Source organism: Eretmochelys imbricata, chromosome 3 (assembly GCF_965152235.1).
Source record: "Eretmochelys imbricata isolate rEreImb1 chromosome 3, rEreImb1.hap1, whole genome shotgun sequence".
Classification (NCBI taxonomy): Eukaryota; Metazoa; Chordata; order Testudines; family Cheloniidae; genus Eretmochelys; species Eretmochelys imbricata.
Window position 1 is genome coordinate 96,122,021 of NC_135574.1, and position 19,941 is coordinate 96,141,961.

Here is a 19,941-nt window from a genome sequence, read left to right on the forward strand (position 1 = left end):
ATTGCATTGCTTACATCGACTTAACTGGGCTCCAGGAGGTATCCCACAATGCTCTGCTATGACTGCTCTGGTAAATGTTTTCAACTCCATTGCCCAGCAGCCAGGTACACAGGAAACAGGCCTGGGAACTTTTGAGTTTCCATTTTTTTGGTGTAGAGAGCTTGCCTGCCCAGCTGATCATGGCGGCTCCACGCTTCAAATGCACTCCAACCAGGAGTACACAGGAGATGGTGCATCTTCTTGGTCTGTGGGGAGAAGAGGCTGTGCAGACACAGCTCTGATTCAGATGTAAAAACATAGACATCTATGAGCAGATCGCAGGGGGAATGAGGGAGAAGGGCTACACCCAGGACATGAAACAGCTGCATGAAAATCAAGGAACTGTGGCAGGTGTACCAGAAGGCAAGGGAGGTGAACAGCCACTCTAGAGCAGCACCACAGACATGCCACTTCTACAATGAGCTGAATGCAATTCTCAATGGTGACCCCACTACAACCCCCAAGAGCACTGTGGATAACTCTGAGGTGTTGGAGACCTGGGCCAGCTCAGGCAACACTGAGCAGAAGAAGAGGAGAAGGAAAATGGGAAACAGGCAAGTGGGGGATCCATTCTCCTGGAGAGCCAGGAGCTGTTTGTAACCCCGGAGCAGTCCAGCCAGTCACAAAACAGCATCGTGGCTGAGTGTGATGCCAAAGAAGGAACTTCTGGTGAATATGCAATTTGAAGTAATATTTGGGGTCACGTGTTCTGGTATTCTATTTATAATTAAAATGAATATGGTGAGGTAGAGCGGCTATCTGCTTCCCAGTGTCCGCACCAGCTAGGCAAAGGGTGCCCCATGAAAAAGACCGTTTATGTACACAGGGGATGGCCTGGAAACCTCCACAGAGTTCTTCAAGAAACTTTTGTGGAGGTACTCTGCAATCCATTGCAGAAGGTTTCTGGGAAGGGCTGCCTTATTTCTTCCACCATGGTAGGACACTTTCCCATGCCACTCCAGTATTAATTCAGTTGGCATCATTGTAGTACTGAGCACAGCGGCATAAGGACCCAGTCTGGACCTGGACGCTTGCAGCATCTGTTCCCTTGCTGCCTCTGTTACCCTCAGGAGAGTGATATCGTACAGGGTCACCTAGGGGAAATGGGAAATGGTGGTAGTTTTCATAGTGCATGTGGCCCTTCCCCCCCCCCATTGTGATTTTCCACCCCTTCGGTAACGATTTCCAACACATGGCTACAGTTTGGGTGCCAGGGGCCATCACTGACCTTCGTAACTGCAAGCCTCAGGCACCCGCTAGTAGCAGTGACACCAGGGCGGGGTTGGAGAGAAGGGAAATTTTGTGGTGCCCACTCACTGTCGCAAGCACCCCGCCCCCCACTCCAGAACAGCCTCTGCCAGGGCTTGTAGTTTGGGATGTCAGCACTGGCCCCCAATCTCCAGACAATGTCCATGTTACAAGGAGGAGATGGCTTGGCCCCCTGCCCACCTCTGGTCCCGCGGTGGGTTGCCCACTCAAGCTGCTGATGGTTCAGCACCCATGCCCCAGGGCCATATTCACCATGTCTGGGACAGCAAACAGGTTCAATAAATACTTTGTGTAAATGAAACTGTTCTGCTTTAAACTTCTGTAAAACAAGGGGAGTGATTTTTATATAGCAACTCTGCACTAGACACTGGGTCTGCACTGACAATGGTTGCTTTGTGCTTTCCATGGCTTACAGCTGAAAGTGCAGCCTTCAGCTCTTCCTCCACACCGGCGGAGAGGCTCTCCCCCATAAGATGAAGGCTAAAGAGAATGCATGATGACATGTTTAATGAGATAATGAATGCCTCTGGGACAGCAGACACCAAGCAGAGAGCATGAAGACTTCTCTCTCTGAAAAATGGGACATGGGCATTGCGAGCAGGAGAGCAGCCCAGGAGCATGAGCGTGGCATGCAGCAGGAGATGCTGGGGATTCTGAAGGAACAAACAGACATATTGAGGCATCTGGGTGACCAACAGGAGAAAAATCTTGAGGCTAGACTCCCTTTGCAGTCCCTGCAGAACGGCATTCCAACATCGCCGTATTTCCCTGCTACCAAACATTCCAGGAAGCAAGGGGGGGAAATGCAATATCCCTTCCCCTCAATCCCAAAGGGAGAGTCCTAAGAATAAAAGATGGACATACAATGATGTGTGACAGGAAAGGCCACTGTGCTTTTAAAGACAAGATTAATGTGTTTTCCCCTCCCAATTTTATTCCACCATGTGTCGAAAGTTAAATACTATTTGTGCTCTTTAAGGTTCAGTATGTTTGCACAATAAAAGTCCATGTCTTCTGAATGAATTATCTTTATTAATTTAAAACAGGGAGAGTGGAAGGGACAGGGAACCTGAGGCAACAGAGGAGAGGTGCTGGAGACAAAAACCCAGCAGTCTCAGCAAGGTTCACACTATGGAAGACACAATACAGAGAAGCAGTGCACATTACTGTGGGTCATGACTCAAATGGATTTTCAAATCCGCCCTGAGACGCAGTACTCCATGCTGAGTTCTTCTTGTAGTCCTGGTATCTGACTCCTCAAAATTAGCAGACAGACGATCCACCTCCACACCGCACCTCTGTGGAAACTTCTCTCCCTTTGCCTCACAGATTTTATGAAGTACACAGCAGGCAACTATAACCATGGGGATATTGCTTTCACTGAGGTCTAACCTAGGGCATGTCTACACTTGTCATTTAAAGCGAAAAAAGTCCCTTTTTTGCGCAAAAACCATGGGAGCATCTACACTTGCAAATGACTTTTTGCAGTGAAATTCAAAAGTTTCTCCACAAAAAGAAAACCACCTCCACGAGAGGCATACAGCTCTTACCAGTAATTCTTTTGCGGTGATGTGCAAGTGAAGACACATTCTTCCTGTTTACACAGCTTTTAGCCTCCTGAGGATATCCCACAGTGCTTAGGGGTAACCACTCTGGCCAGCAGCTCTGCTGCTCTGATGCCAGATAAACACACATCCACCCCTACCCCTGTAAAGCTCCGGAACTATGAAACTCCCCTTCCTGTTTTCTTGGCAAGTGCTCACTTATGTGGCCAAGTGACAATGGCTGCTCCACAGAGCAAATGATCCCCTGCTTGGATCAATGCTGAGTTACTGGAACTGATCAGTGTTTGAGGAGAGGAGGCTGTGCAGGGACCACGATCACCTCCCCCACCCCTTCCCACAAGACCCATCGTCAAAATGGAGAGAGCTGCACTGTGGGATAGCTGCCCTTGAGTGCTGCTTTCATCAGCAATGGAAGTGCTGCTAATGTAAACACTCTCTTACACCTGAGGAATTGAGTGAGTACACAAACCAGCACTTTACTTTCTCCGGTTCCCTATCACCGGTGAAACTTACAGAGCAAAAACTCTGCAAGTGTAGACACACCCCTAGTAAGCAAACTGCACCAGCAACCCTTTGAACTGCCAAAGGCACATTCAACCACCATTCTGCTCTTGCTGAGCCTATTGTTGAACTGATCCTTGCTGCTGTCCAAGTGTCCAGTGTACAGCTTCATGAGCCATGGGAGAAACGAGTAGGCTGGGTCTCTGTTGCCCAGTCTTTAGATTATGTATTAGTTATATTGATTACTTAAGAATCCCCAGTTATCACTTTGAGGATTGACAGGTTCTTGCCCCAAGATCAGGCCCAATATTATTCAAATTATTATATAGTTGGGAACCCTGATGTACACAGTTGCAACTCTCACACTGTAGGTACTCCTCTGTATTTACAAATACAGTTTATTAATACATTTAGCAAAGTCACAAACACCCCAACTCAGTAAGGTACATAGAGATACTACAGAATGTACATCTGCACATCCATAGACTCACGCCATCTCCTGTAGAACAACCTGACATGTTAGCCACCATCTTCCTCATCACCATCACCTTCCCCATCATCACCAGTGGCCATCATTCTGGCACCTCCCAAGGACTACATCTCCCACTCCTACCACCTCTACTCTGGGATGCCACTTTTATAATACGTTATGCTGATGCCACCATGTTCTATACATATTTAGTAGGGGATTTTCCCCTTTTCCTTATTTGTATTTCCTCACCTTACTAATGTTGGAGTGTCTTTTTCCTATAGGTTAGTATATTGATGATCTCAACTTATTATCATATACATCCATTTGTTACCATGGCCCTTTTGTGGTTAGGTATCACATGTGTTATTTCTGTCCTAACTGGTTATTTCTGTTCTTTCCAAGTTCCAAGTTGTGGTGTACATGTTAAGTTTAAAGGGTATGAACTTAGGAAGCCTCCTGTGCCAACCTGTTTGAACACATCCTCTATGTTAAAGGTTGCAGCCACACATGGACCTTATGCTTTAGCTCTTCATCGTCTGTCTAGGTGAAAGGTCCCAAACATATGTATGCTAACTTTGCCTTAGCTCAACATACGGGATGTTACCTGCAGGTCCCTTGTGTTACAGCCAAAATATACACTAATATAGACCTATAAACCTATTATAATAAAACAAATAATCAAACCCATAAGAAAATAAGAAACTTATAAGAAAAGATATATAGGCAAGCAAGCAAGCTGGCCTGAGATGTATCTCATGTACCTGTTATGTATATCATTTCATTTCCAGGACAACTTCTGTGGTTGACTCATGTACCTGTGGTCAGAACTTTCCCTTAAGCTCTATTTTTTGGCTTCCCAAATACTTGGGGTTTTCCACTGGGCGATTTATCTGTGCAAAATGTATCTGTTCAAAATGCATAGGCCTCAAGCATTATGCTAACTTGCTGAAGCTAATGTCTTACAGGATACAGGCCTGTAGGTTTCTTGCATTACTGCTGAATATAATGCAAAGCAGTAAATATAATAAAGGCAAGCTAGCCCACTGGGCTACAGGCTCCCAGGATCATTACTGGCATTTTAACGTCACCAGTGGTTATTTTGTGGTCCGGAAAGAAGGTCCATCCTTGCAGCTTTCTGAACACACCTGTGTTCTTAAATATGTGCATGTCATGCCCATTCACTGACCATCCCACTTTGATGTCAGGAAAAAGGCCCCAGAGATCCAACAGCACTTGCAACACCATTGAAAAGTATCACTTTCTGTTTAGGTACTCTTAGGCAAGGTGGTCTAGTGCCAGCATATGCATGCCATCTGTCACCCCACCACAGTTAGGGAACCCCATGGCAGCAAAACCATCCAGTATCTCCTGCACATTGCCCAGAGACACAACCTTTCTTAGCAAAAGCTGATTAATGATTCTGCATACTTGGATCACAACAGCCCCCACGGTGCATTTACCAACTCAAAATTTATTCCCCACTGACCGGTAGCAGTCTGGCATTGCAAATTGCCACACAGCGATCGCCACTCGCTTCTCCGCTGTCAGAGCAGCTCTCATTTTAGTATTGCTGCACTGCAGGGCTGGGGTGAGCACTGCTCACAGTTCCTGGAACGTGGCCTTGTGCATATGAAAGTTCTGCAGCCACTGTTCGTCTTCCCATACCTGCATAATGGTGCTTTCCCACCAGTCAGTGTTTGTTTCTTGGGACCAGAAACAGTGCTCCACCATGGTCAGCTGCTGCTCAACTGCCAGCAGCAACCAGGTATTGTTTCATTCTATGGCTTCCAGAAGAGCTGCTTGAAGCACATTGCAATGCTCCGCGCAGCCGCTCTTCTTGTGGCTCTGGAAATACTGCAGGATAAGGTGTGTGGTGTTCGTAATGCTCACAACAGTAGTGTACAGCTGAGCGGGGTCCATGCTTCTCAGAATATGACATACACACAGCTATGCCAGACTTTTGAAAAAAGGAGAGAAATATTTTGGGTTGCAGTTGAAATCAGGGGAGGGAGAAAACTGCATCCTGGGACGTTGAAGCCATGTTCCCAGTCCCCCCATGAGAATGTTTTGATCCCCATGAGGCATTGCAGCTCTTCCCAAAACCCTCTGCAGCAAGTTGCACTGTGGGATAGCTACCCACATTGCACTGCTCTCTGCATCAGTGCAAGAGGTGCTAGCCATACCACAAAGAGTGTGGTATGGATGCACACTACCAACTTAATTACTGTGGCGGCTGGACATCAACTTACCTGAAGCTGACTTAAGTTTGTAGTGTACACGTGTCCCAGGGAAGAGTAGTGAACACTATCTGCTGCTTCCCCCTACATGTGAGGTTTTGCACCAATGGACTCTAAATGTTTAACCATGAGTAGGCAAGAAAAATGTAAATTTGGATCAAGCTGGGCAAGTTGGTCATAGGGCAAAGGAGACCATGAACCATGCTCCTCTTTGTTAAGCAATGAGTCAAAATGATAGTGTTACTAGACATAAATTAATAAATAAATAAAAATGCAAAGCATTGTAGAAATAAACAATAAGACAGATGAAGAGAAAGCAAGAGACACTAGAAAAGTGGGTAGAAAGGCAGCTCTGAAGGCAGAGGGGAGAGCAGCGGCAGTTGGCCAGGCTCCCAGCTCTGAAGGCAGCATCACCGCCACCAGCAGTTCAGAAGTAAGAGTGGCATGCTATACCCTTACTTCTCCCCTGCTGCTGGCAGCAGTGCTGGCTTCAGAAATGGGTACCTGGCCAGCAGCCACCGCTCTCCAGCTGCCCAGCTCTGAATATGTGCAGTAAGTTTTTTCCCCTAAATCGTCTCATGGCCCCCCACCCCCAACCCATTCCATGCCCTTTAGGAGGGCATGCCTCCCAGTTTGAGAATGTCTGGTTTACAACATGCTTTACAAGTGTTTATTCCCCACCTCATAAGGCTTTTTCCCAAGCCTTTACTTACTACCAAGGCACAGGGAAGAAGAGAGATCTCATCTCTCTGAGATCCTGGGCTCCTTTGCCCTTCTGCCTTCCAACCTCCTCCTGACACTCATTTAATCATCCTCAGCTGAGGAGCTGAATCCCCTTGCTGACTGATTAATCACCTGGTACTTAATCAATTATTTCATCACTTTGGCTCATGTGGGAACACTTACTGAGGCCATGTCCACACTAAAAAATTAAGTTGACCTAGCTTATGTTGGCATACAGCCATCGCAGTAACTGTATTGCTTGTGCATGTCTACACTTTGATCCTTGTGTCAGCGGTGCACGTCCTCACCAGGTGCGATTGTGTTGATTGTATTGTCTGTGTGGGGCATTGTGGGATGGTTTCTGAAAGTCAGTAACAGCTGATATAAGCAACGCAGTGTCTACACTGACACTGTGTCAACCTAACTACATTGGCCTTGACGCCACACAACTTGTGGAGGTGGGGTTATTAAGTTGGCATAGTTGGGCAGTAACATCAGCAGAAGAAAAATTTAAGTGCAGGCACTTCCATAGTTAGGTCGATGTAAGCTGCCTTGTGTCGACCTAACTCTGTGGTGTACACCAGACCTAAGTGCATAAAATGAGGAGTCAGCCTTAGGCTATTCACACCCTGTTACAGTTTAATTATAGTTTAATTTATAAACTATCTCAGATTTTTTTAATGAATTCTCAGTTTAAAAAAAGATATAATCAAGGTACAGTTCTCAATTAAATTCCACATGGTAGATTTTAACATTAATTTCTACAGAACCCTGTATGTTTCATTCCAATTAAACTCTATATCGCATAACCATAAAAAGAGTCCAATAATGATGGGTATCTTTGGAACATTTCTGTCTCTCTTGGACCTCTCTATAAACTTTCCTCTGGATATTCAGATCAACATGCCTCCAGGTTATTTCCTGGTGTCTGATGTCTCCATTTTATTGTTCTCATTAAAATGAACTATGGAAAATAGTTCCCTGTCGTTCTTGCAAAGACCCCATTGCTTTCTTTTCAATCCATTAGATATTGTTGTGAATCAAATTTTGTTGCTCTGTGTGTGTGTGTGTCTGTGTGTGTGTGACTCTCAAACAAATGCCTCCTCTCCCACTCAAAGATTAGAAGGATGAGTTCTTCATTTAACAGCCATGAAGCATTTTGATTGTCTATTCAGGTCAGCATCTTTTCAGCTAAGACACTTACATGCCCATTGTCAGAAAAAACAATTCCCTTTTGGTAGTAAAATACCTACTTTTCCACTGTGTCCATCCAGAATGCTATCTCAATTCAATGCATTTCATTTTTTCCTCCCCACTAATAAAAACATTAGATAGAGAGAGAGAGAGAGAGACTTATGCCTGCAAGTGTACTGAGGCTGCATCATATCTTTAAAAAGCACAGTACCTTGAATTTCATATCTACTTTATTGTGGCCATAACCGCTGTTTTATGTGGTAATATTAAATACAGCACACACTGCTTTTTAAGGATAGGTGAACTGCTTCAAATAAAATAATGAAAGACCTGATCCTTCACACAAAACTGAACCTGAAGCTGTTCCGAGGTTTGAGAAAATTAGTTTGTTATTTTATAAACTATTTTCTTATTCTCTTCCTTCTTTTTTTCTCAGAAGCAAACATACTGAAACACAGCTAGAAAAGATATCCTTACGTTTTCCAATCCTAACAAGGTAAGGGAGCACTGGACTTCTTGAGAGGAAACCTGTTATCCCAAAATTGACAGCCCAAATTCTATACCAAGAAGTGAACAATTAAGTTTGGATAGGCATCCAAACTTTGGGACACTTCCCTGAAAAAAACGGAGGACATTGTGGACGTAAATCCATCACCACGTTTAATATTTACAAGAGACTTTGACTCATTACAGACCTAATTACAGAGCTTTAGTGATGGGTCTATTGCATTTAAGGATGCTAAAGAAAGATCTGGTATTTGAACATTTTGATGGTACCAATATGTAATCATAGGAAAGCATAGACTGCAGTTTCAAGCCTGACGTGTCTTTAAACCTTATGTTTGCTGAATAGGTCATCTTGGTTTCATTGTATGAAATACTGTACTGTGTTGCAGATGTTATCGGTATTTGTGGGCAAGTTATTTGGGGTTTGTGTTTGTGTTCAGACAATTTGTACCCAGTATTCATATCTTCAAAAGAATCTTCAGAAACAGACTCATTTGAGAAATGCTGACAACTTAATTTCTTGCCTTATTCACTTTTATTAGAGGTCCTGCCTCCCAGGGTTTGTAGGTAGGGTAAAAACGTACACCTCTGGAATTCCTCTGTGTGTTTTCAGGATGGCTCATTTCTCTTGTTCATAATGCTCAGGTTACTTAACATCTGAATCACTATAAATTGCAAGTCTGTCTTGTCTGAATACAGTAGCAAGACTCTTTAGTTTATAAGATCTTTGAGGATAGGGATTGTCTACAACTGCTGTTTTGGGTTTGGTTTTTTGGTTTTTTTTACAGGGCCTGGAACAGTGAAGCCTCATTCTTGGTTGATCTTTAGGCACTTCCATGATAAACATGATTCATAATAAATAATAATAATTAATTAATAATTAATAAATAACATTCATTGGGTTTTGGCTACTGTCACATTCAGGGTATCCTCTCAAACATCTGAGAGAGACTTTGAGTATCCTCTTCTGAAGACCTTCTAGAGAACCTGGAGTACTTCCATGATGTGAGATTTGGTTCAAGAGATTCTGGGGATTGCTACTCACCAGTCATCCTGCTTTCAAATGTCCTGCAGTATCATCTTGCTTTTGTGTGTTTTCCCTCTGCATCCTTGTTGCATCTTCTTGAGACTCAGGTCTCACATTCAATCTCCCAACCACTTTACCAAATCCACGGAATAAATTGAGAGCAGAAGGTACAACTCATTCAGGATGTACCAACTTTTCCTGTTTCTCTGGCATGTCTCCATGAGACAAACTGTCAATCGCTCTCTTCCTGACCCACCTTAGTAGTTGTTCTAATTTTCCTGCTGATGTCTTGTGCCATACCTGTCATTTCTGCCACTGCATTTATATTTATGTATGTATTTCAGTTTATTCAAACGCACGACCCTGATCCTTATTATCCTGAGTGCCTCCACTGAACTCAGCTGTTGTGTATCATATAGGAAGAAAAGCAGTCTGAAAAATGTCATGTAGGGTTTAATTGGTTAAAACCTACAATATGTACACAATAACACATCCTTTCTGCTCCATGTCAGATTTTCCATAGAATCTCCGGATTCATGGAGTACACCCATTCCCCCTTTCTAAGCATAATGTGTGAGATGAGAAAGGGCTTGCCTGGAAATTAAATGAGAAAGATTAAGACTAACAACTGTGGCTGGCAGGTATATCTTCTTTTTCCAAGTTAATTTAACACGTTTACCCACGAGATAGGCATGGCAGATGACATATACATTATAATTTCAAACTATGTAGTTACAAACTTTGCCCTGCGCAATCAGGCCTTTTCAGTTATTTGTAGGCCAGTTACACATTGATCCAATATGCCTTCCTCACAAAAAAGGAGAAAGGAACCTGCCTTGTAATCTGAAATCTGTCAGAATTTATCCCATAGTGGGCATGGCTGTCATGTGAACAGAATAATTAGAGGGGACTACATGGCTGCCATGGCCACAGAAACTTAATCCAAGTATGTTCAGGTAACACACAGCTGTGGGATGGCTTTATTCCAAAGGGGGCCATAGCAATCTGTCCTGTGTGAAGTGGATACTTTACACCAAGTGGCAACTCAGCCATTAGTATAAGGGTTTGGCGTAGGTATGCCTGGAAGCCCTGTAAGTGAATCTTCATTTAGGCCGTGATGCAATTTTATTTCTTTAATCAAACATTTCATGCTGAGGGCATCTCTGTAAACACAAATTTGTACAAATCTGTGCTCAGTTAATTTGGTCTTTTCAATAGATTTAGCATAATATTATCAAAAGCATCTAATTGATTTAGGAGACTAAGTCCCATTGACTTTCAATGAGAGTAAGGGCTTGCCTAACTGGAAAGTTATACTGACACATAAGGTAAGGTATGAATTTAAACCACTATTAATTATACTGGTACAACTCCCATATAGACATTGTTATTCCAGTGTAAGAGGGTCATGGTGCAGGTGCAGAAGGGTCATTGTTATTCCAGCGTAAGAGCGGGAGAGGAGCGAGTTAGGTTATGTTTCTTTGAAAATGGTTTTCAAAAAAGCCACTCTCATTCTGGAATAAAAGCTCCCACACAGGGGATCTACATAGGTTTGACTACAGAGGTTTAACCATAGTAGTATAATTATACCGGTATAATTTCCCACATAAACAAACCCTTAGGCTCCTAAAGCCCAGATCCACAAAGGGAATTAGGTGCCATTTCCCTGTAAGTGCTTGCAGTGTAGAAATTGCTTGGCAGTAAGCTAATGCAAATCTGATCAATGGGCTGGTGAGTAGCCATGAGACTAGAAATACCAAAACCTCCTGTAATATATGTCACCACATAAATCTTTGATGACTATAGTGATTTCACTACACTGAAATAGTTGTGTGGGGGAGGTTATACTATAGGAGCTTCATTAATATTGTCTTTATGAACTGGTTCCACACTTTAATTAGTTTTATTAAAAGCCTAACGGTGAAGTTCTCTAGAACAGTCTGAGACTTTCTCCCAGATAAAATTAGAAAATTATAATGTGATGGACTATAACATCCCTCTGACTGAGACTGCTGGACAAAACAAGTACCTGACACAATCACTGGAATTAGTTTGAAAGAGAAGTAACAGTTAACTCCAGCCTATATTTCTGGGTGATTTTAGTAGAGGAAATAGTCTTGATATAGGAGTCTGATCTTAAATATAAAAAGAAAAGGAGTACTTGTGGCACCTTAGAGACTAACAAATTTATTTGAGCATAAGCTTTCGTGAGCTACAGCTCACTTCATCGGATGCATTCAGTGGAAAATACAGTGGGGAGATTTATATACACAGAGAACATGAAACAATGGGTGTTACCATACACACTATAAGGAGAGTGATCAGGTAAGGTGAGCTATTACCAGCAGGAGAGCTGGTGGGGGGGGGAACATTTTGTAGTGATAATCAAGGTGGGCCATTTCCAGCAGTTGACAAGAACGTCTGAGGAACAACGGAGGGAGGGGGGGGAAGGAGGGAATAAACATGGGGAAATAGTTTTACTTTGCGTAATGACCCATCCACTCCTAGTCTTTATTCAAGCCTAAGTTAATTGTATCCAGTTTGCAAATTAATTCCAATTCAGCAGTCTCTCATTGGAGTCTGTTTTTGAAGTTTTTTTTGTTGAAGAATTGCCACTTTTAGGTCTGTAATCGAATGACCAAAGAGATTGAAGTGTTCTCCGACTGGTTTTTGAATGTTATAATTCTTGACGTCTGATTTGTGTCCATTTATTCTTTTACGTAGAGACTGTCCAGTTTGGCCAATGTACATGGCAGAGGGGCATTGCTGGCACGTGATGGCATATATCACATTGGTAGATGTGCAGGTGAACGAGCCTCTGATAGTGCGGCTGATGTGATTAGGCCCTATGATGGTGTCCCCTGAATAGATATGTGGGCACAGTTGGCAACGGGCTTTGTTGCAAGGATAGGTTCCTGGGTTAGTGGTTCTGTGGTGTGGTGTGTGGTTGCTGGTGAGTATTTGTTTCAGGTTGGGGGGCTGTCTGTAAGCAAGGACTGGCCTGTCTCCCAAGGTCTGTGAGAGTGATGGGTGGTCCTTCAGGATAGGTTATAGATCCTTGGTGATGCGTTGGAGAGGTTTTAGTGGGTGCTGAAGGTGATGGCTAGTGGCGTTCTGTTATTTTCTTTGTTGGGTCTGTCCTGTAGTAGGTAATTTCTGGGTACTCTTCTGGCTCTGTCAATCTGGTTCTTCACTTCAGCAGGTGGGTATTGTAGTTGTAAGAACTCTCGATAGAGATCTTGTAGGTGTTTGTCTCTGTCTGAGGGGTTGGCGCAAATGTGGTTGTATCGTAGAGCTTGGCTGTAGACAATGGATCGTGTGGTGTGGTCTGGATGAAAGCTGGAGGCATGTAGGTAGGCATAGCGGTCAGTAGGTTTCCGGTATAGGGTGGTGTTTATGTGACCATTGCTTATTAGCAGCGTAGTGTCCAGGAAGTGGATCTCTTGTGTGGACTGGTCCAGGCTGAGGTTGATGGTGGGATGGAAATTGTTGAAATCATGGTGGAATTCCTCAAGGGCTTCTTTTCCATGGGTCCAGATGATGAAGATGTCATCAATATAGCGCAAGTAGAGTAGGGGCTTTAGGGGACGAGAGCTGAGGAAGCGTTGTTCTAAATCAGCCATAAAAATGTTGGCATACTGTGGGGCCATGTGGGTACCCATAGCAGTGCTGCTGATTTGAAGGTATACATTGTCCCCAAATGTGAAATAGTTATGGGTGAGGACAAAGTCACAAAGTTCAGCCACCAGGTTTGCTCTGACATTATCGGGGATACTGTTCCTGACGGCCTGTAGTCCATCTTTGTGTGGAATGTTGGTGTAGAGGGCTTCTACATCCATAGTGGCCAGGATGGTGTTATCAGGAAGATCACCAATGAATTGTAGTTGCCTCAGGAAGTCAGTGGTGTCTCGAAGGTAGCTGGGAGTGCTGGTAGCGTAGGGCCTGAGGAGGGAGTCTACATAACCAGACAATCCTGCTGTCAGGGTGCCAGTGCCTGAGATGATGGGGTGTCCAGGATTTCCAGGTTTATGGATCTTGGGTAGCAGATAGAATGCCCCTGGTCGGGGTTCTAGGGGTATTTCTGTGCGGATTTGTTCTTGTGCTTTTTCAGGGAGTTTCTTGAGCAAATGCTGTAGTTTCTTTTGGTAACTCTCAGTGGGATCAGAGGGTAATGGCTTGTAGAAAGTGGTGTTGGAGAGCTGCCGAGCAGCCTCTTGTTCATATTCCAACCTATTCATGATGATGACAGCACCTCCTTTGTCAGACTTTTTGATTATGATGTCAGAGTTGTTTCTGAGGCTGTGGATGGCATTGTGTTCTGCACGGCTGAGTTTATGGGGCAAGTGATGCTGCTTTTCCACAATTTCAGCCCGTGCACATCGGCAGAAGCACTCTCTGTAGAAGTCCAGTCTGTTGTTTCGACCTTCAAGAAGAGTCCACCCAAAATTCTTCTTTTTGTAGTCTTGGTAGGAAGGTCTCTGGGGGTTAGTATGTTGTTCAGAGGCGTGTTGGAAATATTCCTTGAGTCGGAGACGTCGAAAATAGGATTCTAGGTCACCACAGAACTGTATCATGTTCGTGGCAGTGTGGGGGCAGAAGGAGAGGCCCCGAGATAGGACAGATTCTTCTGCTGGGCTAAGAGTATAGTTGGATAGATTAACAATATTGCTGGGTGGCTTAAGGGAACCACTGTTTTGAATAGCACTCTGACCCTACTGGCATGACCTCATGTGCGTGGTGCAGGTGAGGTCACATTGGTGGGCGCTAGGCAGTGTACTCTTCATAATGGCATCCCCATGTGGCATGACCTTGCACACACCATGCATGTGACATCACGCCAGCAGGGGTGGGCCCATGCTGTTCCTGGAGTTTCCAGCATGTCTGGTATTCTGGGAATGCATGAGTGGCCACCCTAACTGCATCTCGAAGCAAGTTTGCCAGATCATGTCCACAGACTCATGGTAGGGGACTCATGCTAGTGCTCTAAAAAATAGCCATGGAGATGTTACAGCTCGCGCTCTCAAGCACTCCGCTCCCAGATTTCAGAGCCTGAGCTCCAGCCCGAGCCACAACATCAAAGCCCCATGTGCACAGTTATTTTTAGAGATCTAGCACAAGCCCCGCTAGCACAAGTCTATGGATCCAGGATGGCTCCCAGGTTCAGTGTAGACGTGCCCTTTATGATTTAGTTTACTAAGAAAACTAAGATGTTATTTCTCTCAGTATGGTGGAGTCAGTCAAGTTGTTGAAGACCAGACTATATTCTGCCTTATACCATACTAACTAACTAACAACATTGCCAGCTAAAGTCAGGCTCTAATATCCTGATTGGAAATGATGATACATGAGGGAGAAAAAAATATAACCAACTTGATTTTAAAATCCCAAGGTAAACTGGCCGGGGTGGAAGTTAGAACAATTTCATTTGGACTTGTAAGCTTAGCAAATGCAACACTAAAATCACTGATCGAAAATAAAGAAGCTTAACATTTTATTTTGCAGAATCACATTTCTGGCCGTAACATACTTCAACAACTACAACAAAAACAGATAGCTTTCTAATCTGTATTAAGTGTATCTGCATACGTCTTTTGTTTCATGTTGTAAAAGTACTAAAGGCAAGGAAAATTAGTTTTATTCTGGCTTCAAGTGGCTTCAAGATAAACAGTTGCAGCCCTAGAGATGAAAAGAAGAAAGTCCATCACAGAACACAAGAATAACCTCACAAATTCTCAATGATTGAAAACTAGTTGCAACTTGACCTCTGCAGAGGCCTTAATATGTAAAGCCGCCTCACTATCTGCATCCTGCTGAAGAGAATATTCCTTCAAAACTGCAACTGTAATCCCCGGGAGAGCAACATTTCTCTGAAAGAGTTTGTATGGTACAGGCACTGCCTTTCTGTACTATCAATGTGGTATAAAAACAACATAAAAATATGTCCTGAAATAAAACATCTACATTGTATCCAATCTTGTCTGTTTATCTATGTACTCATAATGGTATGTAGTATATATGTGTATATATAAAATACAAGAAACACTATACGGTATGTAGCATTGTACTTCTACACAAACATTTTATTACAGTTATTGGTGCATGTAAAGTATATACAATACTGCATACTGTCTCCCATATTTTATCTATAGGGATTGCATCTTCACTTCTCTTCATCAGCCTTCCAAGTCTGTCCTACCAGCAGCTTCCTGGAGGCATACAGGATAAAACTTTCAAAAGCAGCTAAGTGATTTAAGAGCCCAAATCCCATTTTCAAAAGTGAGATAGGCACTTAGGTCTGGGGCATGCTATGCTACCAGCCACCTCTCTCGGGTGGCAGATCAGGCTAGACTTCCAAGACTTCAAGATCTTAACTTTGCGGATGATATGGTTCTGTTGGACATAGATGACGATGCCATGAAAACGAGCCCTATCAATGTCCAAGGTGAGGCCGCCAAAGTAGGATTAAAAATCAGCCAAAAGAAAATGAACTCATGATCATTGAAAGAGGAGTCAGCAATGATGGTGTGTATGTGATTGACAGTGAAGAACACCGCATGGTTAATGAGTTTGTGTATCTCAGAAGCATAAGCAGTGCTGATGGCCAACTCTATAAGGGGATGAAAGCAAGAACGGGAAAGGCACGTGGAGCTTTTCTGAGACTGCCAAATAGCTGGAAAAATGAAATTCATACAAAAAACAAGATAAAGTTATCTAGTGCATTGTGCTAACCACATTGTTATAGGCTCCTGAAACTTGGCAAATGCTCGAATAGGAAACATAGCACATTCCATCAGAGATGCTTGCTGAGAATATTTGGTGTCTGCTAGTGGGATAAAGTAACCAATGCTGATGTGTTACAAAGGACTGGCCAACAGACTGTAGAGACAATTATTTGAGAAAGAAGGCTGAAGTGGTTTGGGTATGTTGTACAAATGTCAAAGAGCTGTATTCCTAGACAAGCCCTTCATTGGATACCATGTGGTGGAAGATGGAAAAGAGGAAGACAATAGATGACATATCAGGAAACCACTGAGAATGAGGTCACTGGCATGGAAACAGACTACAATGGACCAAGAAACATGGCATTAGACAAAGGCAGGTGGAAAAACTGAGTTGCTGCATGTGTCACGCAGCACAAGAGCATCTAATGAAGAAATAGGCCCTTAGGAGGAGAAGCTTCACGCTGTTCTATGTGAGCTCTTATGCCACACTCCTCACCGTCGTATCGGAGCACGCTCCACTCGTGTATTCAGCCCAGATGTTAAACCAGGTGTTTAAATCCTGTTTTCAAAAGTGACTCTGTTAAGTCAGTTAGACATTTTTGAAAATTTTCCCCATAATCTCTGGAAACCCTTGCGGAATAATCAAGAACACAGCAGTTCAGTGACAGTGGGATTTGGGACCCCTGCAGCAGCGAAACAGTTAATTTTTTTATGAAGACTCAGGGGAAAAAAACAGACTCGGAGCAGCCTTGTGTTGGGAGGCGGGTTAGAAAATGAGGCTGTTGCTGTTGTTTTCATTGTGTGCACTCTAATCAGGCAGAGTAAGAACAATAATGCATGTAATGCTGATTTTGGAATGTGTCCATGCAGCTTTTCCCAGGCTAGGCAGCCTTGGGAACCACTGATAGTGTGGCACACCGGGGGCACAGCCTCAATCACCAAGCACAGGGCAGGGCAGCCTTTTCTGGGGATAAAATATGTGAGAGATGACAAGAATCTTCCCAGCATGGGAAGTGGTAATAACCAATATATATATATATACACGCACAACGGTGCAAAACTGTGTGAATACAGCATGCACTGTAGCCTTCCTGCAGGCAAGGCTCATATTGGAAAGGTAGAATATTATTTTTCTTTTCCTCCCTTTTTTGTTTGTTTGTTTCCCCTTCTTGCATTAGACATCCCCTCCCCCACCCTCCAGTACCACGCTTTGAAGCCAAGATGAAAGCAGTGCTGTGGCTGCTGGCACAGAGAGGATACAGGGAGACTGACTGAAGTGTGCTTTAGTTTAAGAGGCCATATTTTTCTCGTAAGTATCCGGGGGGGGGGAGAGGGAAGAAAGTTATTTAGCTAAAAACGATATATTACCACTTCATTGAAAAGTATATTGTATATCTTGGATTGAAATATGGTCCTGTTTTTCAAAGCTTTTTGTTTCAAGGATGGCGGGTTTAGGGTAGCTAAGATGTAGCATTCTCCCCTAAAGCAACTGCCCATGTTTTATTCATAAAAACCTGCCACATAAGGGTATGATGAGAACTGACACACCATGTAATAGCTCAGTCAAATCAATGCTGTTTATTTCTTGGTAGTAGAAGTTACGTAAAAATCAGTACCAAAAAAACACCTCTTGTTTTTAAACAGAAAGAAGGATTTTTTTTTAACAACAAGGATCCAAAGCATCGTCAAGTTTTCATTTGTTTTTCAATTTTCCAAGGAGATGAACAATTCCCCTGGGCCAGTTGTCTTCAAAAAATCTGGAGGAGAGAGAGGAAGAATTTACAAGCATAGGCCCTGCTTCTGCAAACACTTAAATATCTGCTTAGCTACTATACAAGAGGAATCCCATTGGGTTATATCCTGGCCCCAGTGGAGTCAGTGAGAGTTTTACCCATGGACTTTAACAGGGGCAGGATGTCACTCACTGCGCTGAATTTGTGTCCATGCTTATAGGATCAGGACCTTAGGGTTACATTCGTCATCTGAGCCAAACTAGCGAGCTGATGCTGGATGTCGTGTATGAAGGTTCTACTGAGGCTGACGGAGGAAGGAATCCTGATGCTTAAGCTCATGGAGCAGCTGCTGAGCTACAGTGGAACCATTTGAAGACCCTAATGCTCTAATAGCCCCGTTGTTCCTGTATCTTCACTTGCAGGGAGTGATAGGCCAGACAGTGGCAGATCTATGATCAGGAACTACTTGGTTAGATTGGTTTGGACTGCTGCTTTAATCTTTAACCAATATCACCGAAGTTCACTTACCTATAACTTAATTTACAGTTTAGAATTTCACACTTATTTAACATCTGGTTCTTACCACTAAACTATCTGGCACTAGCTAAATTCTGTTCCAACTAAGCAGCAGCATTACCATTTAAATCAATATGCAAAAAAAAAATGTTGTTTTCTTGGGGGCATCCTCTAATGGGAGTTCTATGATCAAAGCATAATATTAAATTAAACTTTCAAGCTAAATGTCTCCTGTAGCAAAAACAGTACTAATTAGCATGCCTAAGAATTTTTTGGAACCCATGGAAGAAAGAAATTACAACAATTGGTAAATATGCCTTGAAGGATGCACCACATGCAGCACAGTGAGTTACAATTTCTAACTAATGATTTATTTTGAACTAATCCTGACCCGGTTGCTGTCTACTAACTGCAAGCCAACTTTCATAGGTCAAGTATCTTGGCGTACAGAGTAAGCCATGTATGCTGCTGAAGGGAGACCATTAAGCCAATTCTCAACTGGATGTAGCTAGTTCTATATTAGAGATTAATGGACAAACTAAAGAGTCGTGAAATAGCTGATACATTTTACAGCAAGACAGATTATGCATGAAATAACCCAGGGGTCAACTTCGGGAAGTAACACAGGAATATTAAGAGTTCCTTCTTACATTCGTACTAGGATACCAGGCTGGTATTTTTTCAAAATAATCAACTTGCAAACAAGAAGCAGGCAGACATACAGGTGGACCAACCTATTCACAGATCCCAAAGTGACATCCTGGTAGCATCATGAGCAGACACTGAAGAGGTTTGGTATGGCTGATCTTTCTTGGAAGACCAGAATCATTACATGTTTGTATTTTAGTTTGGGGCTGCAGCGTGCCTCTTGTTTATATACCATAGATCTGCTAAAGCCTCTCTGTCCTCCAGATAACCCTGGGATGGTATATTAAGGCATGTCTCTTATTTGCTGTATTTTGTCTAGCCAAATTATAATTGTAGGACTCTCTTTTGTAACTACAGTGATACATTTGCTATCAGCCATTCTTTAAAAAATAATACAGAACCTTTCAGGAGTTTAAGTGGGAGGAAATATGAAGAATGACGTAAAAGGAAACATCCAACATATAAATCAACTGCCATAATTGACTTGCCAAGACACTGGGCAATGAACCTTGCATATCAGAAGACCACATGGAACTCCATTGCTCTAAATCAACCTGTGAATAATAATACAGTAGTGCAAGAATGTTAACTGAAAGATTAAGTCAATGGAATAGAACAATGTTGCATAAATATGCTCTCCTGGTGCTACATAAAATTCTGCTATGGATCAGAAACTGGCTGAAAGAAAAAGAGAAAAAAGAACAATGAAGATTTAATTTTCAATATGACAAAAGATCAGCAGTAGGGTGATCCACGGTTCTCTCTACTAAACTCAGCAAGGTTTATAT